General features: G+C 41.8%; 1 long non-coding RNA gene across 1 annotated transcript in view; it reads left to right on the top strand.

The window, feature by feature from the left end:
• LOC117018315 (uncharacterized) overlaps nt 1–22,580 on the top strand; it is a 166,646-nt gene extending 144,066 nt beyond the window's left edge. The window contains exon 6 of the long non-coding RNA XR_004422213.1: nt 22,534–22,580. This is a non-coding gene — a long non-coding RNA (uncharacterized LOC117018315). The remainder of the gene's footprint in view (nt 1–22,533) is intronic.
• Nucleotides 22,581–23,452: the final 872 nt, after the last annotated feature.

A 23,452-nucleotide genomic window follows, 5' to 3' on the forward strand; every position in this document is an offset into this window, starting at 1 on the left:
GTCAGTTTGTACAACTGGCTGATACCTGAAAAGTAGATCACTTCCTAACCACTGAAGGGCGCACATTGACATTGTTGAATTAATTCAGCCATTAATTGACAGGCAGGTCTTTGGGGCTTTTTCATGCAATAATTTTAACCATTCAACTAGGTGCTTCGATAACTATCCTTTTTAAGGTGTGATTTAAACTAACTCGGTTTCACCTATCAGTGTTTATTTCAGGGGGACTAAATAAATGAATTAAAGGAAGCACATCTGTGAAGTGTGACTCTGACATAATGTGATTAATATTTTAACTCACATAGCAAAAGACACATAGACATGCAAATGAATCTTACCTCCTTGCAGTACTGTGTTAGTTGGGAAGTACTGAGTACATTCTGGGAGTAAGTACTGCAGATCCAAAAATGAGCAAGTCATAGACCTGGCCCTTTAGGAAGACACAGCTTAGTGGGATAAATGACATATAAAGAGGTAGCACTACACACTGACAAGTACTATAAGAGAGGTACATGTGATGTTGCTAGAGCCCACAGGGGAATTAAAATAAAATTTGATGGAAAAATGAGAACTGTTGCGTACATGATTTATAAAAGGGCTTACATAATAGGATTTTGGAAATGAAAGCTCTGAAAAAAATCACTTCTATTTTAAGAATGAGAAGATTGGAATTTATTTCTGAAATGTTTAAATTCTTAGTCAGTTGAAAACCTTATGAAAAAAGGCATTCATTCTAATAGACATCTATTTTTTTAACCCAAAGAAATCGTGGTATATAAAACGTGAGGTTTAAAAAAGGTTTTGCCCATTGTTAGAACAACTGTATTCTCCAAAGGAGACGCTCTGAAAGAGTGACTCTTATTTTCATGTTAAAATTGAGTACTTGTGGCATATTAAATATACCAAAGCATTGCACGCCGTGTTTATTGCTGAGAATAGCTGTACAGTTTGTAGGAGACAGTGAAAACTTGAAGCTGGCCTACATCTGTAAGTATATTGTGGTCAAGAAAAGGCTTCTTCCCATCCTCTTTCGTGTTTTATTTTGCGGGGACAGAATTTCTGTCCCGTAGCCAATACTGGAGCTCCCTTGTGGATGAGTTAGTTCATTTAACAGTGATGTGTAGAGTGTCGCTGTATGCCAGGCACTGTGTTAGGAGCTGATCACAGACCAAGCTGATTGACTGCAGACCCCGGATGCTGGGGTCCTCACTGGGACCCTGTGGTTCTGTACAGCCATTACCATTTCCTGGGTGCTTTTCCCGAGCATGATAGCGTGAGCCTGGACGTGATGCCCCAGTTGAAGATCTTGGAGCAAAGGTTCTGTGCACAGATAAACTTAGGATAAGCATAAAAAGAGAAAAGTATACTAACATAGAGAGAGAGAAATAAGTACACCACACATTTGTAGAAAAGATTTTGTGTCTGGGGCTGTCAAGAGATACTTCATCTGAGGAGCGTTTGAGCTAGACATTGAAAAGAAGGCGGTGTTGGATGTGAGCAGTTGGTAGGAGAGTGTCCAAAGAAACATGAGCAAAGGCATAGGTAGGGATAGGAAATACCAGTGTATTTCCTATCAAAGTGGGCAGTAACCGATTTGTTGTTGCTGGGCAACAGTGTGTGTAAAAGTGACTAATGACAAGATAAGGTGGCAAAGGTCTGTTGAGGCCAGATCCGGGAGGCCTGTGAATGTCGTATGACTAAACACTGAAACTTTATCCTGAGTCACTGGGAGCAGTTGAAGAATTTTGATCGGGAGAGTGACAATAGGATCTCTCCTGTAAGAAGCCTCGTCTGGTAGCAATGTGTGGGGTGGCTTGGACAGTGAGAAACCCAGAGCTGGGGAAGCCCGTTAGAGTTGTCCCAGGTGAAGAAGGCCTCAATGAGGGGAGACAATTGGAATGGAGAAAACTAGGTAAGAGGTGGGATTTAGGGACTGCCTGGATAATGGGGCTGGCTGGAGAGGAGGAAGATGGAAGCAAAAATAACTCCATTTTAATTTTTTGAACCCAGGTGCCATTTTTTTATTTCTGTGCCATTTGCCACGCACTTCACATACATCATCTCATTCAGTCTTGTCCTACTCCTGTAACGTTGGTATTTTTGTCCTTATATTTCAGGAGGGAGAAAAGTAAGGCTCAGAGAAAAATTTGTCTAACGTTGTACAGCTAATAGGATATAGCACAGGGTTGTACAGGCATCTCTGATTTCCATGCCCGTTTTCTTTCTACTGTGCTAGGTTTAGAAGAGAAGAGATGATCTCTATCCATTTTGTACATATCCAGTTTAGGTGCTGAAAACTGTCCATGTGGCCTGGAGACTTGGAACTGACTCTCAAGACAAGTAACTTAGGAGGACTGAAAACGGGTGCTTGTTCATTTATTCAGCTAATACTTGTTGAGTGTCCTTACGGACCAGCACTGCGTGGCCGTGGGAATATAGTGGTGAATGAGAGCGCCATAGTTGTGCTTCACAGAACTACAGCCAGTGAGAGAGACTCCATTCTATGGGTTGAGTGTAATGCAGGGTAAAGTGTAGAACTGCTATAAGGACACCTAACTAGGGGAACTAACCAAGTCTGGGGACAGGGAACATCTCTGAAGGAAGCTATGGAACTTAACATGACAGTCAAATGATGAGTGCCAAGATAAGAAGTGAAAAAAAAGCATATTCTAGGCAGGGGAAAAAAGAAGGTACTAAGACCCAGAGGCAAGAGAGAAACATGGCAGATCTGAAGAACTAGAAATGATGTGTGGCTGGACTGGAGGGAACTGTTGCAAGGAGATAAGGGTGGAGAGGTAGGAAGCCGCTAGATCAGGAAAGGCCTCAGACGCTGTGTCAGGGAATCTGGTTATTTTCTTAAGGACATAGGAAATATTGGTGAATTTTAACCACTGGGGTGACATGATGAGACTTGTTTTTAGTAAAACCATTTTGTCTGCTGGAGAACAGATTTTTAGGGAAGCCGGTATTAGAAGCAGGAAAACTTGTTAGGAGACCGTTGGGGAGAGGGATCTGGGTGAGAGATGATGGTAATTTGAAGAAACAGAGGCTCTGGTTGCTATTTAAGGATGGTAGATGTGTTGGAATTTGGGGATTTGTTAGATATGAGAGAGGAATAAAAGTTAATATGGAAGTTTCTGCCTGAGACAGCTGGGTTGTTACTGGTACTTAACTGGGGGACACGGTGGGAGGATCAGATTTGGGGGTTAGGATTATTAGGTTTGGTTATCCTAAGTAACTAGAATTCTAAGTAATTGGTAAAGGGAGCTGAAGGATAGGAAGTTGCAGAGAGAGAGAGAGAGAGAGAGAGAGAGAGAGAGAGAGAGAGAGAGAGAGAAGAAGAAGAAGTTATTACTGTAGAAGTAAAGCAGTTCACAAGATAATAAAAGAACATGGTCACTAGAGTGGATGAGTTAGAGAGAGGCTGGCTGTGAGACTTTTCCTATTTAGCCCAGTAACACTGGTGGCTTTCTTATTTGCCAAAAATCATATAAAAATGCGATAAAGTGGTGATGGGGATTAGTTAGTTTCTTGTCCAACAATTTGGGGTGCGTACTGGGGGGAGAAGATACCAAATGTCTTTGCGTATGTCCCTTGGTTCTCTGAGGGAATAACCGGCATGCCTGCCACGGACTGGGCCTTATGTGCGCCAGGAACAGTTTTATGTGCTTTACAAACAATCTCATGAAATCTTCTCAACGTTATCATCTCATCTTACATATAAAGGAAGCAACGATTAGGGAGTTAAATAATGTTTCCAAGGTAAGTAGCAGAGCAGGATTCAAACCTCATCTTGATGACACCAGCCAGTGCTGTCAGTCATTCTGTTGTGTCTGTACTGGTGCCTCCCTGAGGCACCACTTTTCCCTGTGAGACTATACACTCCATGAGGACAGGATTTTTTTCTACTGCGTTCACCACCATATTTCATCATCTACCAAATGCAGTACCTGGCACATAGTAGGTGCTTAACGCATATATGTTGAGTGACTGACAGACTCACTCTGTTTTCTGTGATCACTACCAACTAGCTATGGGGTCAGGAAGAGAGCAAGCACCGACTTGAGAGTATATTATAGACATGTGTGGATTTAGCTCCCAGGCACCTTTCCGAGGATGTTTTCTCTACTTGTCGTGCTTTAGGATGAACACATCAGCCTAGGCTTCAGTCAGGTAGTGCATGGCTCTATAAATAAATCTCCTTCCCAAAAGAAATCTAGATGATACTATGTGCATCCCACTCAGCATTCGGGACTGATCTTTTATAGCTTGTACTCTACTCTGGTCGAAGACATAATACTGGTACTTTTTAAGAAAGCATCAAATTAGGTATTTTTAAAACATTGCTAAAGTTTTCTGTTTCTTGCATTAGTCCAGATTCCTCTGTCTTTCTTTCAGTCTCGCCACATGCACACACACACACACACACACACACACACACACACACAAACACCTTAGTTTGTCACCTATCTCATAAGCATGATCTTCTTTCTTTTTAATGAAATACATGGTAATACATGAAAATGACTTTGTGAACCAACAATGTATTATATTTTGTCCAAATTTTTCCTCAAAGTTCATTTCCTTTGCTTCTCATAACTGGAAACTGGATACTATATTCAGCCCCATTATGTAAGCTTATTTTTCCTCTTGTAAACAGTAAATTATGATGAATTTGACTAAAAAATATAAATTCAGAATTAGTCACTGTTCGATACTTAGCTTTATTATAATCTTGCCTTTAATTATACAAGTATGTGAGGTTTTCTGAAGACTCAAAGTAAATAATGTGATCTTTTTTCCTCTGTGAAACATGATATGGTCTGGAAGAGTCACCTCTAGTCTTGTATGTTTCATAAAAATACATTAACTTTTTCTGTGAGCCAAGGTTTATGCCTTTTCTAAATTTTTCACCAAAAGAAAAACCTGGGCAGCTAGAAACTCCATTATTCTTAGTGTAATAAGCCTTAGAATTTACATCCAAATCCAGGCCATGCAAGAATGCAGATTCACTCTGTAAAAATTCATTAACAGCCTGCTTTCTACCAGACTGCACCTCCTCTTACTTTTGGAAGGTTTCAAAGTAGGACAGTTTATATTTGGGAATGACCAGTCAAAATAGCAAGACAGATAATAGGCAAGAATGTAATTTTTCAACATTTAAATGGGGCAAGGTGGAGCATACATCGAAACAGAACGCAGTCTTATTGGAGCTATAAAATTAATAAATACCTTTTAAAACGGTGCCCTCTCAACTGTCTCAAACTCAGAATTTTTGTTGGCACACCTCCTTTTGACTCTCTATTCTGAATTGTTTATTTTTTTAAAATGAGAGGAAAGAAAACATTCTTCTTTAAGAATGCATTAGAAATTAAGACTATTAATTTTTAGAATATGGTGAAGACTGCTTAGCAAGGGTCGTGCTTCATTTGATCAGCCACGGAGGAGGAAGACAGGCGGAAGTCACTGAAGTGTTCCTGGTAGCATATCTTCGCCATGATGGAGAAATGGGGTGACTTTAATTGCAGTTCTTTCATTCCCTTCCTTGCCAAGCCCAATGGCTTCTGTTACAGCATGTGGTGACTTCTCCCCTGGAGACTAACTCAGTCCAAGTTACCATAATGTTTAGGACCAGCTACAAAGACATTCCTTCCCCTAAACCCATGCCAAATCTAAATCAAACTAGCTTCTCCTTCCTGGCCACTCAAATAGATCCAGGCTCTTATTTGAAAAGGACAAGAAACGCACAGGCCTCTTTTTGCTTTATGCCTGTTCGAACAGATAGACAAGGCGCGTCATGCCTAGTGTAGCTTTGAGCTCATCGCTTCCTTCTAAAATAGACTCTGATACTCTGTTCGTTTTAAGAAGGACATCTTAGATGAAAGGATATTTTACACGTGGCTACAACCGACTGTCTGCTATCAGGGCTGATGGGGGAAAGAAGAGTAACTTTAACCTCACAGGCCTTCAACATGGACGGTAGCCCCCAGAGGCTCAGGGTCCGACAGGAGAGGGAGACATTCTCTTCCTCAGCGGGCTTGGATTGTCCACCCATCAAACAAATCACACTAAACAAGTGATGTCAATCCATTTTGTCTTTAAGAAAGAAAGCCTAGCAAAACAGAAAAATGATTCTTGACAAATAAATTTGCTCTGACGTGTAAACCCAGTCATTTTTCCCTCGGCATTTGATCCATGTATCACATGCGTTGTGATACACATTCATTCTTCTTAAAGTAATTCTATTTCATAACCAAGTTTGTTAGTATACATTAATTTTTTCATATTTTTAGCAAAATGTATTTTCTTTCACTGCATAGTTTATTGGTTTGAAGTCTGACTTTCAACACAATTCATTTTTATGGGTTGTATTTCTGTCTTTCTAATTTGTTGATTATTTGATACATACACCAGTTTATGTGTAACACATAAGTAAGCACTAAGCACAATAAAAAAAAAAATGTGCTCCAGGGAACCACCCAATTTTAGAATTAGAACAGTACAAATACTGTTGGATTTCTCTGTAGTACTTTGTTCCAGTCATTCTCCAGCTTCCTCACAATTCTGAAGTTTGTGTTTAAAATTCTCTTGATTTTTTTTTACAACAAATATCTACATTTTATCACATAAATGTGCATTGCTAAAGGTAATTTGAGACATGTAAAAGTGATGTCACACTGTGGGTGGTTTTTTTGTAGCTTATGTTTTCCCTCCAGATTATGTTTGTAAAATTCATCCATGTTGTTAGGGGGCATAGCTGAAGCTCCTTCGTGTGCGTTGCTCTAATATTCCAGTTGTGTGTGAACATACCACAGTTTACTCATTAGCTTGTTTATGGGGGGTGGGAAACAGTTCTGCTTTAGACATGTTGCCTTTGATGTCTATTAGAATGCCAATGGAGAGACGTTAGTAGACAGGTGGACGGATATTCAAGTCTGTAATTCAGGAGCAAAGTCTGAGATGGAGATTCCAGTGTGTATATGGTAGCTAAAGCATTATTTCTCCAGCTGTTTCTAGAATGCTATTTAACCCATCTGTTGAGATTTTTTTTATTTTTAAAATTACTATTTTTTATTTATTGACGTTCTTTTTGTTTTTGTTTTTCCAATTTGCCTGGTCACTTTGCTGAAGTTTGACTTATAACCGAATAAATGAGGAGAGTATAAGCTTCAAAGAAAATAAGGGAAAGTGTTTTGCAGGCTCTAAAGGGCTGTATAAAGGTTAGGTATTGTTATTATAACGTCTCTCATGGAGTTGCGTGAGGTCTAGGGGAAACTATACATAAATTTGCTTTGTAAACTGAAAAAACGTGCACTCGGTTATTGTATTTGATTTTAATACCTTGTTAGCTTTGAACTAATAGCTATTGATAACCTGGCATTCGCTTTACATGTATTAATTAACTCATGTAATCTTCACAACAACCTGGGACAGGTAGATACTGTCTACTCAGAATTTATGGTTGAGAAAACTACACTTCAAACACGGTAGGCCCAGGATTTGAATCCACGGAGTAGGCTCCTAGAAGCTGTGTTCTTAGCTGCTCTGTGGAACTGCCGCCTTTTATGGGCCCACTACGCTTTTGCTGTGTTACTCTGCCGGATGGAACTGCCCCCCTTTTCAATGACAGGTTTCACCCAGTTGCTTCAGCTCTGAGGTTCCAACAGTGTTTAGGTCCCCCTTTCGGCATGGCCACCTTGAACCCAGCTACAAAATAGCACTCCAGGCAGTGGACTCCAGCAAAGGGCTTTGTCTCTGCTGACTTAGTTTCACCACTAAACCGGGCCTCAGACCTCACAGGCCACTGGCCACCTGCCAAGTGCCCACTCCATACCCACTGAAAATGATGTCAACTTGATTTAAGTTATTTGCGTGAAGCCACCCAGTGAGTCAGTAGTGGACCAGGGTCTCCTGCCTTTCAAACATCACATTTGTTTGGTGTTAATAAAACCATATTTCTCCAGGGGAATCTGGCAGAAATTTGTAAGTGCTTAATTTTACTGCAGTAAATACTAAGAATCCTTTTTAAAGCAAGGAAGCCAAGCCCCAGCCAGGGAAAACACAACTTGCCCTGAGGGCCTTGGACAAACTCACATTGGCACTGGGATTAGATCAGAGCTCGTTGGCTTTGGTTCCATTTCCACTGGGGCTCGCTGAAGGGGTTAAGACCTCCACTGTGGCCGCAAAGCCACAGCTGGACCTGGAAATACTCTTGCGAATGACACTGGAATGTGTGATGTCCTACCCAGAGTCAGCAGGTCACAGCTAATTGCCATCAGGAGGATGTCATGGGGAATTGACACCTCTCTGCTTTTCTTGCTGTGTGAGCCGGGTGCAGTGCAGTGAGCTTCTCCTGTGTTTGTGAGAGTGCCATGTTTTCTAAAGCCGCGTCAATCAGGAAAAAGATGTAGGCTTCCAGGAGAAAGGAGAAGAAAATCTCAATTTTAGACTACCTGAGTGCTGAGAGTGCAGGCCACGTGACTTACTACTTCATCATCAGAAGAATCCTAGCCATATTGTAGACCCTGAGCTAAAAACATATTCTGATAAATAGCTTGAGAAACTTAACTGAGAGAAAGGTCTCAGCAACATAAAAGCTGAATTTCCAAGGTTGGTGTGATTGTGTTCCTACTGGAACTGGGTTTGAATATATTTTTCAGAGGGGAAGTTCCCACAGGAGACCCATAGTAGTAAGGCACACGAGGGCACGCTTTGTTCCTTTTCATTCTCACCGTTCCCAGGGTGGCAGTTCATGTTCGTCTCTGCCGTGGCAGTCGTGGCAAACATGGACCAGATTCGAGCTACGCTCAGCTCAGGAGGTTAAGCTTCCTGTCAGTAGCTGTTCGTAGACAAGATGCTTCAGAACGACAGTGGTCTGTCTGAACTTTTCTTTTCCTTAGCAGAAGTCTGTGTTCACACTTTCTCTGTGGTGCCTGTGATTTTGTTGTACCTCGTGTCCTTGCAGAGATTGAGCAGGGAAGCCCACAGCAAGTGAGCAGAACAGGCAGCGCACCCAGCCTGTAAGCCCTGGGCTGCAGCTCCACTCGGGTGAGCGTGGTGAGACCGTGTCTGTCCTGTGTGGATGATGCCCGTTGTAGGAAATGTCACACAAGGCAGAGCACGTCGGCACTCCCCCCAGGGCTGGGCATCAGAGGATCCTCTTAGTGACACAACCTGCCTTCTAAGCTATCAGGTCTGACGTTGTCCTCTGTCCGCAGTGCCCGTGCTTAGTACTGATAAGCGATTTCATCATTGAAAGTTGTCCTTTTACCAGTTGTCCTTTTACCAGTAGCTACACGTTTACATGGGTGGTAAAAAAGAAAAGAATTGTTTGAGAACTAGTTCTCCCTTTCCACAAATATATCTAAGGTTAACATCGGGATTTCGTGTTACCAAGACATGTTGAACGAATAGAAAGGGAAGAAGGACTAGACTTCTATCACAATTCTTAAACTATCCACTTAGAGAAACAAAACTGTACTTACGCACAGATAAGTTGAAAGGTCAGTAAGCAGGACTGCTGCTGTTGTGGTTGTGGTGTAGATAAAACATGAAAGAGTTATTCCTCATTTCTCTGCCTCTGTGTCATAAATAATCATTTTAATTTAATGTTAAAAGATCACTCTGGGTTATTATGAGATTTATGAGATAAGGGTTACAAAGAATTTTTAATTCTATGAATGGAAAATCTGATGAAACCACTTCTTCCGCTTACTAAAACCAGTGTAGTTGCTGTGGCAACGTTTCTTTCCTTCCCATCCTTCTCTTCCTACTTCTCTCTTCCCTGCCCTCCATTCCCCATCCCTTCCGCCTTCCATCCATGCACAGTGTTTATACAAGAATGACGCAGACATGAGTCCTTCTTTCACGGAATTTGCAGACTAGTGGGAGAAACAGGCAGCCTGCAAGCACACAGCGGCAGTTGTAGGTTAGGATGTGCTCTGGAGGAAAAGAGCGAGCACAGGAAAGAATCTGAATTAAACCTGGTGTGTGCTGACTCTGTACATACGCAGAAACTAAGGATGCTGACAAAGGGTCGATTGATAAGCATAAACACTTTGATTTTTATAACACTGTCTAGTACAGAATCACTCTTGGAGATTAGTGTCATAAGCTTGTTTTCATACAGGTAAAGAATAGGTAGGTAGGAAGGAAAGGAGGAGAAAGGGAGGGAGACAGAAGAGGGAGAGAGGAAGGATTTTCCTGACGAGCAGAAATGACAACCTGTAAAAACTCATTTCTCACATGTGCGTTATCGGATTGGATGATAACTGTTGGTTGAGTTGTGGTAAACCAGAGGAGAAAATTTGTTTTATTTGACTTTATTTCATAAATAAGGTTAGAGCTAGGGTGTACGTATTCTCTGTCACTTTCAGAAGAGGAACTGGAAAAGGGCGAGTTCGTGTCTGTATATACAATAGCCATCTGTTCCGAAGGAAAATTCATGGAAATAGCCCTCCCGTCAGTGTCCTCGACTTGAAAACAGAAATCGAGTCTGTAGTTGATGGACGTTGACTCAGGGCGAGAGGGCATGTCTGTGAGGAAAGCCACCGTCCATGCTGAGGGTGGCCACCCTGGATGGCGAGTCTGCCAAGCGTGGGCCTAACTTCTACACGTGGATTCCTTCCTCTGCTGCGGACCACCTGGTGGTGCATTTCCTGTTTGCTGTGCCTAGAAAAGAGGGCTGCGGAACTAACTCCATTCTTCCCAGTCCTTACCCCTAAATCAAGCACGCACAGGTCCTGGGGACAGTGTCTCAGTTCTCAGGATCTGTCTTTGAGTCCCTTGGGGACAACTCTTGTCTCATCTTTGGCCCCTCTGACTAAAAGCAGCCAGGGCTTTTTAAACCAACTAATTTTAAAACAGAGGAGAAACTTCAAGCAGAAACCTATTAAAGCTGAACATTCCCTTTTCTCAGTAGAACATTAGATCATTAAAAGTTTGTTCACGTTTGTGATTGATCCCTATATTTCAATAATTTTAAAATATATACTTCATTTTAATGTGAACAGTTTGCTTCACTGTCCCTTATCACCACCGTCATTTCCATGAAGTTCTAGGTCTTTTTGTGAACAAATGAAATGTGGTGCTTTCTTTATGATATAAATTAAATCTAGATCCCAATGATATTTGGCACCTCCTAAATACCCAGATGGGCACAGCATTTGTCTTGAAGTAAAGACGTGCATAGGGTTTTAATCACATCATGTTTTATTTTTGCTCTTTTAAATATCGCCTTTTCAATCGTTGGTTCCTAATGAATGACGGATTGTTTACAGTGGTTTATAACCAGGAATTTGAACATTAAAAAATTCTAATCAAGATACAGATGGAAAAACATTTTTTCCTTCTCATCTTTTACATTAGAATAAAAACAAATTGTCTCCCTTTTGGAAACTTAACAGTTTGAGAAATCCCATCATTCTCTTCTTGAAAACTTATGTTTAATAAATCAGTCCAGAGGAAATTTAATTATAGTTCTTAAACTATAAAAAGCTCTTATAAAATAAAACCAAGGGTAGGGCTGGAATAAGTTTCACCTCTTGAGTATAACTGCCATTTGAAAGAAAAGCAGTGAAAAACAATTTTTGCTGTACCTTCTTCATTGTGTAATCACTGAACGGACTTGGGTTTTTTAAAAGCAGGAACAAGACGCAGAGTTAGTTTTCTACTCAGGTAACGTCATTGGAGTCCAAAGACCAGATTCCCAAACAGGCCTCAGATATCTGAGGGGACGTGGGTTGTTTGGGGCAGAGGGCTGTATTCTGTTGTAGGGGTTTTAAAAGAGAGTTTTTAATCAGAATTTTACCCTCTTTTATCTTTTGAAGTGAGTAAATCTTGATAGCAGATTATTCTCTTGAAACTAGATTGACCCAATGACCACAGAAAGTTATGCTTTGGGAGCGTTCATTTAATTAAGAAAGAGCCGATCGGAGGGGCCAAGGAGCTGACAAGTACTGTTCCTTTTGCTGAACTTCTTTTCCAAATATGAGCCCAGGAGTCATGGAAACAGGTGTTTCCATTGCCCTTCCTCTGTTGTGCTCTGGCCATGCACCTCCAACACACACACACACACACACACACACACACACACACCCTCCAATATACACCTCCAACATACACACACATACACATTCTCACACCTCCAATATACACCTTCAACATACACACACACACACCTCCAACACACATACCACACACACACACATCTCCAGCACACACACACATAACCTCTAATGCACATAAGACACATGCACGCACACACTCACACACACTCACACACACACACACACACACACACACACACGTGAGCACACCCTCAAAGACAACCCTTCAATCCCTCGTTTTCCAGCTGTGGCTGTCCCAAAGGAGCCCGAGCACTGCGGGATCAGGCCAGGGTTTGGGTTTGGTGAACATTGTTCATACTCCCAAAGCAGAGACTGAGCTCCGGGCAAACATGGCAACAGGATGCTACTTTCTGGTCCATGAACATAGTAGGATGACGCTTTCTGCTCCTGTCTGCAGACTGCCTGGTATATCTGTAGTTAGCATTGCATTTATAATGGAAGTAATTAATCTGACACGCAGATAGCTAAATATAATTTATAATCTGATGTAAGGTTGAAACATGAAAGATCATGCTTTGCAACTGCTCTGATGACTTATGCAGACAACTCATCTTAGATAATGGTGAATTAAGCCTGCCAGCATCTGAACATTTTTCACCCATTTGTTCAAACACCTGCAGATGGGTGCTTGCTAATGCACGTGTTTAATTGCTTGAACTTAAATTATAAAATCCCTCAAAGGATGTCTTCATCCTAGAAAATACGACAGGTCTCTTGCAGGGACGGTCTTCCCGTTCTCAGGCGCCCCTTGCCTTTCCCAGGCCATAGGTGCTGGCTCCTCTTGGAAGAGGTCTTCTCTGCAATACAGGAAGTTTAGCTCTTCAGGGCAAGTACAGATGTCTGAGCCATCAGCAAAATCACTGCAGGAATTCCCTGGGAAGTCTGTTCTGTCAGAAACAAGTTTAATGCAGGAGCTATAGTGTATCCAGGTTTCTTCAAGACAATGATTGGCACCGAGCAAAGGGCTGCTTTATCAGCCCAGAGACTGCCTTTATTTTTAAGCTCCAGTCATTCACCTCTGCTCAGGCTGACACCCTGCAGACACAGAAGATACCAGGATGAGATTAAAATGGCCCTGCAACAGAACAGGGTGCTCTTGGCTTGCGCCTTGTTATTTGTCCCTCCAGTGGTTCCTATCTGGTGTGACGTCAAGGCTGCCATTCAAAGCAGAGAAAAAGGAAACCGTGGCCTCTCTTCACATCAGTAGCCCCGACAAGCTGTTGTTTCTCAGCCATCCCAAACGCTCTGTGTCTGGCAGAGCTGTGCATTCCATGCCTGGGTGACCTGGTTAAATGCAGGAAACCAAATGCTCTCCGCTGAACGCTCTCCAAGGCAAGTGTGTCCCTCCGGAGCTGAAGCACAGGCCCCACCCGTGAGGACTGTAAATGGAGCCGCAGCTTTGATCTGCTTGCCTATTCAGGTCTGTTTAGGGTCTTCAGAGAGAGAATGTCATTATCAGTGGCCCTCGTTAATATACACTGCAGCCACGTCATTATAGAGCCTCTACGGTCACTGCCACACAATCCGTTTTGGAACACCTGGGCTGTATTAAAAACCTCTTGGAATCATAGCCAAACGTTCCAAACTGCTGAACAGCCACCCCTTTCTTCCCATCCCACCTTCCTTCCCATCCCACCCATTCCCCAATTTCAGATTTCTGAATCTAGAAAGGCTCTCTCGTTGTATACTTACTCGTACTTGGACACGACGCATCATTGGGTGTGACTGTCCTTTGCATATATTTGAAAAAGAGTCTCGACTGTGATATGTCGATCACAGGCTCTGGATTTTTCTTAATGAAGAGAAACACCTTTTGCTTTGCAGAGGCAAGGAGCTCTTTCAGTGTATCCCAGAACTGCTGTCTATTTAGGAAGAAGCCAAGCTCCATACAGTAAACACCAATCTTCCAAGGCCAAAGCTCACTCAATGTTCTGATTGCTCTCAGTGAATGCCTCACTCAGCACTTACCGAGTTTAGACTCCGTCTACGGAGGACAGGCCTTCCTGGGTTTCTTTCTGGCATGGGTGACAACATTTTTTATTAGATTCTTGGAGGTGGACACGATACTCACCAGAAGAAGTACAACAACCCCACTTTGTATTCTGGAGTTCTCTTGGTGAAGTCAATATGCATTTGAGGTTTTATGTTAAAAATCCCATCAAGTCTTTCTCAAAATAGTCCTTCTCTGAACCTCTGATGGAAGGATATGCAGAAACCAAAACCCATTTAATTGTGTACACGAGTGTTGATACACATTTTATGTCCAGAAGAATCTTGATACAGTGGGGGCTTTTTAAAGTGAATTATTCTAAGACAAAATTCTTCCAGATTATAAACTCTTGTCTTCTGGGGAAAGAAAGTAGAGATCTTTTGAGGTAACTGGACAAGGATGCAATGGATGGCGTGACTCTTGTAAAGTTAGGGTTTCCCCTCAGAGTTACCTAGACCTAGCCTGCAGTCTGGTTTTGCCTGGACAAGCTGACTGACCACAGGCTAGCTTAACGCCATATGATTGCCATATCTCTGCCACCATGGATACAGCGTTGGGAATGGCACATTGAGCTGATGAGCGTGGCTTCTTCATGGGAGCTCTGGACGAGGTGAGCCTGAGACTCTTGAAATAAGAAGAAAACTGGAACGTGAGTTTCCATCTGTAGACTGGAGAATTAGTCCTTTTTTGTTGTTGTTGTTGACTGCTATTTGCAACTCAATAATCCTTTTTATTCTTCCTTTTCCTATTAATACCACTTCTGGAAGTCCTTGTTATCTAAAGACAGCTGGTCTAGAAAACCACTGTAAGAGAAAGAATCAACTTGACCTGAATCCAACCCTTAAACAGCAACATTTTAAAAAATGATTTTATGGAGACTAACTTTTATTGTGAAGAGTTAAAAAAGTTGATCTAAGTTTGTTTTAAATTATATAACAGAGATTTGGGAGATGACGCAACAATGTTATTTCTTAGGACAAAGACTTCTCTTGAAGCGTCTACTTCTCCTGTAAAATCATCTCTGTTGACTTTTTCTCCTCAGTTGTTAACTGTTCAAACTCTCTTGGATCCTTATTTGTCAATGACAGTGTGTGACTCAAGCAGTTCTCCAGTGTCATTTTCACCAACTTTAGGTAAATCCTGCAGTTCCACATTACCAGCGAATTACGGTTTATTTGCATTTTTATTCTGTGATGCTAACGAACCAAGAAAGGGAGCAGGAATAGAAGCTGATGTTAACGTGGTCTGGCCATGAAGTGATCGCTTTATTGGTCAGTGTTTTTGTATTACGATGACCTGCGCTTCCTATATGGCCTGGAAACGCCAGGGACTCAGAGAATGGTTACTCAGTTAATTAGGGACCCCCCCCCATATTATGTTATATTTAAAGCAGTCTGAGTGGGGCTTTATAATCAATCACATGTAGGTTTTTATGCCATTCCTGTCACTTAACTAGGTTATGAAACCTTGGGTGAGTTATTCACAGAACTTAAGTTTCTTGATCTGTTACGTGGAGTAATAAAACCAATTTGTAGAGTGAGGGGATTAGAGCCCATGCGTATACAACGCCTTGATAAAATACACAGGGCATGCAGCTCAGGAAGTGCTGCCTACGAGGGTTGCTATTGCATGTGTGTGGTGCCTTACATTTTATATAAGAATTTCACATTTAATGCAGCAAAGTCCCTGAAGATTTTTTTAAGGTGTGCCGTGACCTTTTGGAAACTAAGTAAACCTCAGCTTATATTTGGTGGCTGTGTATATCAACAGATGAGATGATATAACGTGATAGCCGTGTTCTTCATACTACAGATGAGAACCTGAGTCCCAAGAAAAGTATATACCTTTCTCAGGATCACGTGGTATCCGGCAGAGCTGAACCCAGAACCCAGTCTTCCCTTTCTTGACGGTGTTTTTCCACCACACAGTTGCTCATTGGCAAGTGATTCACTTAAAAAGGCCGTTGTACTCATTTGGGAATAAAGTGGCAAAGGTCTGCCATGTTTATTAGAAGCAGGAATGGGAGGGAGAGGACAAAGCCGGCCGTCACTGAAGACTTGTGACCGTTGACTCAGCTCTGCTCCGTGGGGAGTCAGGGGTCCCAACTTTAAAGCTTGGTCGGATGGCCATACAGTTAATTAAACTAAAATAAGTAGAATTTATTGGTTTTCTTGTTTCCTGATGGGTTTCAACGATTGCCCTGTCCAGATGGAAATATGGAGGAATAAAGATACGAGAAGATGCCAAAGCTGAAGAAATAAATTTGAGACTCTCATGCTTAAAAAAGGAGCATTGAAACCATTGTAATATATAGAAATATATGCGTGTGTGTGTGTGTGTGTGTGTGTGTGTGTGTGTGTGTGTTAAACTGGACTTTGTGGCATATTCCCCAATTCAAGGCAAAGCCACTTTGTTACATTATAACTTAATACCCTGTTATAATTACACACTGTTATACCTTTATCAGAAGGAAGAGTTATTCCCATAGGTTCTTCTGTGTTTGTGTGTTTGTTTTTTGGATGCATCCTGGTGTGGCATGGAGAGACAGACTTTGCTGGGCCCTGTTTTATAAACAAATCTGTTCATGCACACTTTCTTCTATCATTGTATGTGTACACTAGCTCTGCTTCTACCACCACATACACGGAAGCCTAGGAATTTAGAAGTTTGCTTTCTTTTAGAAGTATGCAGGCACCAAATAATAGTGTGCACGTGCATTGAAAATGTGCACGTCTGCCCTATGGACGTTTTTGAATCTTCACAGTTTTAACCCTGGGCCGTGAACTCTGCCAGGACGTTGCAGCTCAATACATAGGCGTATGTACTGCCCCTGGGAGACCTCCTTAAAGCTACCACAAAACTATTGCTTCAGCTCAGTAAATAGAGAAAGTTGTTTTTACCCTTCAAGTTCACTCTGCAGGCCACCAGTTGGGTTCGTCACCCAAAATGATTAAGCGTAATACTGATCTTTCCAAGAAGCGATGATCCGTCCCTTTCTTAGATTGAAATGTGAAGTTAAAATAATACATATTTATAGTGACTTCCTACCTGTAATTCTTTGCATGTTTCCTTTAGTATTTCAGTCAAGTTCAAGTTTTTAATGACAGGAAGTATGTGAATAGTTATGACAGGAGTAAATAACGTTGGATTTTATGATTATAATACAGGAAGTAACTTTTCATGCCAAATAAATCTTTGGGGCAGGGGAGCTGCTTTAGAAATTTAACGTATATAAATGTATACGTTATTCCCAGAAGAAATTCCCAGAATCTTCGTTCTCTTATGTAGAAATAAAACCAGAATGTGGTCTTAATTTCTTTCTCTTCTGAACTCTTCTTGTTACCAAATGTCTTTGTTTTAGGAAGAGATATTTTTGGATATTTTGGTGTGACCCATCATGATATGGAACCATTAGAAAAATTCTTAAGTGGACATCATATGGCCAAAGTTTATAGGGGAAAAAAAGAGGCATGAAAAACTTGAAGACCCTAAATAGGAAATTACTTGTTCCTTGAAAAGTAAATGGCCACATCATCATTTACCGTTGAAATCGAGGGGTCCCCCAAGTTCCAGTTAACTCTTGTAGCCACATTCAGTAAGCACGTGGGGGTCAACTGTGATAAAAATAAATAAATAATAATCGCATGCAGGAAAGACAATTTATCTATAACATCAAAGAGATTGAACACAAGCAAGTTCAAAGAGAAAAGAAAGAGATGTGTAGAACTTCAGCTACGTTCATCATAGGCAGAAGTTTAACAGAGGTTTTGTTTTTCCCTGACTTAAAAAAATAATAATAATAATGGGAAGAAAATATTTTTTTCCTCATCTTTGTGTTTTCTTCTTAAAGCCAGAGGAACTTGTAGTGAGAAGAAAATGTGTAATGGACATTCATTTCTGAGAACTAATAGCACACATACACACATCCCCTGAATGAATGGATGCCTGATGACAAGTGTCTCATCACAGTTCCACGTGCACTGGCAGCTCCTTTGGGGCTGTGAGGCAGTGGTTCAGCGTTGCGCTGGAAGCTGTAGGATGGAGGTTCAAACTTAACTCTGTGACCTTGAGCCTCATTTAACCACGCTGACTGAAAACAAGATCTTTAAATATCTTCTGCCTCTAAAACTCAGTATCACAAATTTTTCAAAGAAGCAGTTTGCAAGTTATACAAAAGCTGTTCTCAGAGGAAAAAAAAAAACAAAACATGTTAGAGTTACCAGTACTTAGTTGTCATTAGTTTTTCTCGAAGTTCTGCAGAGAATATATTTGCATGTGGCATGATTGAAAATCTGCCTCAGATTATAGTTTCCAGAGCAGTTTCGTAAGTGCTGTTTTACTTAACATGCCCCACAGCCTGGTGTGACTGGTAGATATGCTGATGGAAGGCTTTGGGGCAGAGTGGTAAAGGCCAAGCTCCCTGGCTTTGTATCCCGGCTCCATCATCTACTGATTGGGTGACCCTGGTCAATCCTTACCCTCCCAGGGACTCAGTTTCCTTATCTATAGGATGGGGTAACAGTAGAATTTAGCTAGTAAGGTTGCTGTGAGGATTAGGAGGTACGTGTATGGCTCTTGGGAGCGCCTAAGCCAGCCCTGTACATCAGTTTGCTGTCATCACTGACGATTAAACTGGCTAAACGACATTGGGTGATCTACAGCAGAACAAAGCGTAATCCAAGGAGGAGTCGGGACTCGAACACAAAGCCTTCTAGCTTCCCACGGTCCTCTCGTGTGAGACCACTTTCCCTCCTGTCTATAAAGTGCCATTGAAGAGTACCCTCCTTTTCATTGTTTGGAAAGAAACCTTTGAGTAAATATGAAACACAAAGAACACCTGTGGCAGGGTTTTATTTTGTCGGGAGCAGCGGGCCCAGAGGTCTGGGAAGCAAGCACTGGATTCTATAAACTTGTCCTTGACTGATGTCCACCGCATAGCAAATCACAGCAAGACCTGGGTAGTCTCTACAGTTTAATCCCATTCTAAATCCCCAACATGGAAATCCCCCCTCTTTGCCCCCCAATTAATAGGAACCCCTAAAGGGCAGCCGCTTCTTGGCCACGGCCACCCCTGATGGGTTCCTGTTCACTAGGTTTTCCGCCCCTTAGGCTTGTGTTCCAGGGTCTTTATTCCCTTGTTCCACTTTTCTTTCCTCTTTTTAAAACCTGCGCACTGGCCACAAGGACTTGAAGAGAAACTTTCCTATAAAGCAGGGTCTGAGCTGGGAACAAACAGCACGGAAGCTTGGAAAGCTTCGAGCACGTGTGTGAACATGACACAGCAGGAAAGGAAGCTTCCTGTTTCATCCGTGGGGCGGTCAGATACTCCAACACGGGAGCAGTTGTCAGGCCTCTAGTCATTGCTTTGTCTTTCACCAAGCTCAGTAGCAATAGGATTATTTTTCATTGGAGGTGTTTAACCTTGTTCTCCCCATAAAGGGTGCCTGTTCTTTTGGCATTATATGGCACGTTTGTTCCTTCCTCAATTGGGGGGGCTCATAGGGTCTCGGGAGCGAGGGCCGAATTCCGACTGTTGTGCAGCGTCGTTCTTAACGCCGGTTACCGACGTTCTCGTGCGCATCCCCACTTGAAGGTCATGGTCCTGTCATGCAAATGGTTTCCATGCTCTTCTTTCTAAAATATCAGTCTGGTAAAGATGATAAAAACATGATTGCATTAATGAAAATGTCCTTCCAGTGTATAAAACACAGATGGTTTTGCTACATTTTTTATATACCAGGGGCACCGAAAAAATGTATACGCATGACTTGTGTTCATCTTTTGTTATCAGTACATACTGAGGATTACAATTTTAATACAGTTTTCTTCCTTTCTTAAAATGTGTGTCAATTTTTGGGGGCACCCTCTGTATATTCTTCAGGTTTACCTTGAGGATTCACTCACAAATGAGCAATAGAGGAGTTGGGGTATAAATGGCAGTTACCATGTCAGATAGAAATTAAGGGCTTAAAGTGCTGTGTAACAAATACAGGTACGCTTTCGTTTTGTTTGTCTTTGTTCTTCGGTTGCCATTAATCGGAAGCTGGTGTTTTCCTCCTCCCTCCTTCATGAGCTCCCCTCCCCACCACTCCCACCCAAGACGGAAGTCCGGTAACAACCCCAAAAGGAAAGACAGGCTTCTTTAAAGCTCTTCTTTTAGCAAAATATCTACTAGTCCAGTCCCTTCAGAAACTGAGCTCTGACACTATTATACTCTTGAAAGTGGGATAAAGGTAATTTTTCTTACTCATTTTGCCCAGTGTCAAGAAATTCTGTTCTTCTCTGATGTAAATGATCGCGTTAGAGTAAAGCCAAGGGAACTACAAAAGGTCATATTTTAGCCCTTCGGGGCCAGTTTTCAAAGGGCGCTCGGGTTTGAAAGCCATGCAGCCACTCTGTGAATGTGACAGGGCCTTATCCGTGAGGGTTTTTCTGCGCCCGTCACAGACAAATCTGAAAAAGCTCGCTCTTCTCACACACCCTCCCTGGGGATGGCACTCAGAAGCTGTCTCTTCGGTATCAGTGCCCAATAGGAAAGACGATTTCCATATTTGAAATTTGGGGACAAATGAGGATAGCCCTTTCCTTGAAGGGTTAATGCTCTAACCAGTTTCAGATTGGTTCACTTGAATCTTAAAATTACTTTTCTGGTCACGCGCGCTGAAGGTCTAAGCATTTGTGAAATGTCTTTTTTTTTCCTGTCTCCTGATGGCTGTTCTCTTTTGGCTGTCTTAATTACACAGGGGTTGAGAAACCAAATTAAAATTAGGCGTGGCTGGTAAACAGTGATCACGTTGCATGCTTTTAGCTTTGCTGGTTGGAGTTACTTCTCCTCTCTGTGTTGCTTTCCTCCCCACTTTTTGCCCCCTCACCCAAAGGAAATATCAGAAGCTCTTTTAGAAATACTCACAGGAAGTGAGTATCCATATGCTGGTGTCTGGCCAGCCACTGAGCATTGACAGGTGGACAATGCTGCCGCAGCACTCCCAGATTTAGATTCATCTGAATATTTCCCCCAGAGGGTTAAATTCAGGGTGTATAGACCAACGGGTTTTTGTGTACTGAGGGAGTTAAAGAGGAAATTGGTCACTGCGTGTCATCTTGAGGCATGGTGATTCAGGGAGCTGTGATGGGATCAGGGAGGCACGTGGCTCACTTTTTTGCTCACTTTTTTGCTCACTTCTCAGAGGGCAGGCTTCTGTCTAAAAATTAATGCTCCCTTGCACCGCCAACAGCGATTCTTTTGCAATGAATCACTTCCAGAAATGAATAGCCACAGTTTTTTTGGAATGACTGTTGTGAAATCCCTCGTTTATAATGGCAGGTTTTCAGTTGCTGCTTTTATCAGAGAGAATTTCTCAACATCAAAACGAAACCTCTTCTTTAAAAAGAAAGAAAGTCCTCTCGATACAGAAAGCAAAAGTATTTCCAGCCTCCTGCCGAAGAACTGTCACGGAAGAGAACTGTACCTATATTTAGAGATACATGTCCATAGATATATTTGCCTGCATGTGTGAGTTCTTGGAATTATGGATTCATTGCTGGTAGCCGGTGATTTCCTACGCAGAAGGTCGCTAACTGCAAGAAAACGTTACATGCGGTGAGTAGGAGGCAGAGCCTGAAGGCTATTGCCAAACCAGTGTTCATCGTCCTGAATCATGGAGCCAGAGGACTGCTAGCAAGCTCTGAAATGTCTCTGCTTTCTGTGATTTAATGGATGGACCTGCAAGGCTCACAGAAGCCTGGGAAGGGTTTTTCAGAATGTGGATTAATAGAATGAATAATCATTGAGTCTTTTGAATAGACGAGTCCTTTTGAGGAGGAGAGAATGTTTTACAGAAGGAAGCGTTGTGTGGGGGGCTTTTAGAGGTATGGTGACTGCTCTTCTCTGTTTCTTATAACTACCATTCCGTCCTCTCGTGTGAAAGAAAGAAATGGCTACGTGATCTCAACAGAGAAAAAGTTATGCCAACTCTTTTTTTTTTTAAGGAAGAAACTTCATCTCCATGTTACTACTCTCCGGATTTTTTTTTTTTTTCCTTCTAAATCTTCACAAGGGGAAGCTATTCCATGGAGAAGACTGACCTTCTGGCAGTACCTGCGATGGGTCTCATCCAGAACCTGGTGGGACATCCCTAGGCTACTGGCAGCACTGTCACCCAGGGGGCAAAAATAAAGGGAATATAGTTACTGGCAATACTAAGTGCAGCTTAAGGAATCGCTCTCTCTCCACAGTGGAGAAGTTGTTTGACCTACTGACTCATTTCATAGGAATTGGGAAAACAACCTAGTGTGGTTTTCATTGTTATCCCCGGAGGATTCCAGAATCTGTGTCTGCAAATAAGATGAGTTGGAGGAAGGTAGCCTTGCCACTTGCTGTTTCTCCTTCTGATGAATTTAATCCCTTGCTTCCAGGACACGCCTGGCCTGTGCTTGGGGATCCTTTGTATGACCGCTCAGGGGTGAGTATGGATGACAGCAATTTCTGATTTTCACTAGTTCTTGCTTCTAAATTTCTATAAATGACATTTTGTTAAAGGAAAGCTATAAAGAGCTTTTTTTCCCCCTTTCGTATTCACCTGTAGAAAATACTCTGGGTATGGGGATAATTATTAAAGGCAACATAACCTGTAGACAACAATGAAAAGTCAAGATACAGTTTGATAGATATTTTGCATCGTGTCGAAACAAAGGCTCTTTTGATTTTGACATACTGTTTTTTTTTGTAATGTTTAAAATACAAGTATGGAAGATAACAGTATACCTTCCCAAAATAATATAATTACTAATAGTTAATGAAAGACATATGTTTTTGGCTAATAACATAGTACTGATGTACAGGGAAACTTTTCTGATTCATGATGTTTTGTTTTTAAATCAATGTTACCAAATAAGCTAAAGGTATCAAAAGAGGACAAAGAAAGCATATTGAACTTGGATAAAAGTAGAAACTGGGATATTTGAAGTGATTGATATTTAAAATGTTAGATTATTGTCTCTGTGTAATTGTCTATATGCTGGATCCCCCAGGTCACACCCTCTCAGGTTACGTTCTTCATTAACGGAAAAGATGCTTGATGTATAATGGTTAGAGAAGTTCTCATTCACTTTGGAGATAGCTGAGTAGAAAGTTGGATCAGTCATGCTGGTGCTGTTTATTCAGTTTACTGCCCTCTATCTGCATGCCTTTGAGTTGGAGTTCTTAACCTTTTCAGGGTGTTAGGCCCATGGGAGATGATAATGGAAGCCATGAATTCTTTTACCACCTTCAGACACAAACATTTGCCTGCATTTTCAGGGCATTTGCACCCCAGGGAAGCTCATCCATGGCCCC

Source organism: Rhinolophus ferrumequinum, chromosome 26, assembly GCF_004115265.2.
Source record: "Rhinolophus ferrumequinum isolate MPI-CBG mRhiFer1 chromosome 26, mRhiFer1_v1.p, whole genome shotgun sequence".
NCBI classification, from domain to species: Eukaryota; Metazoa; Chordata; class Mammalia; order Chiroptera; family Rhinolophidae; genus Rhinolophus; species Rhinolophus ferrumequinum.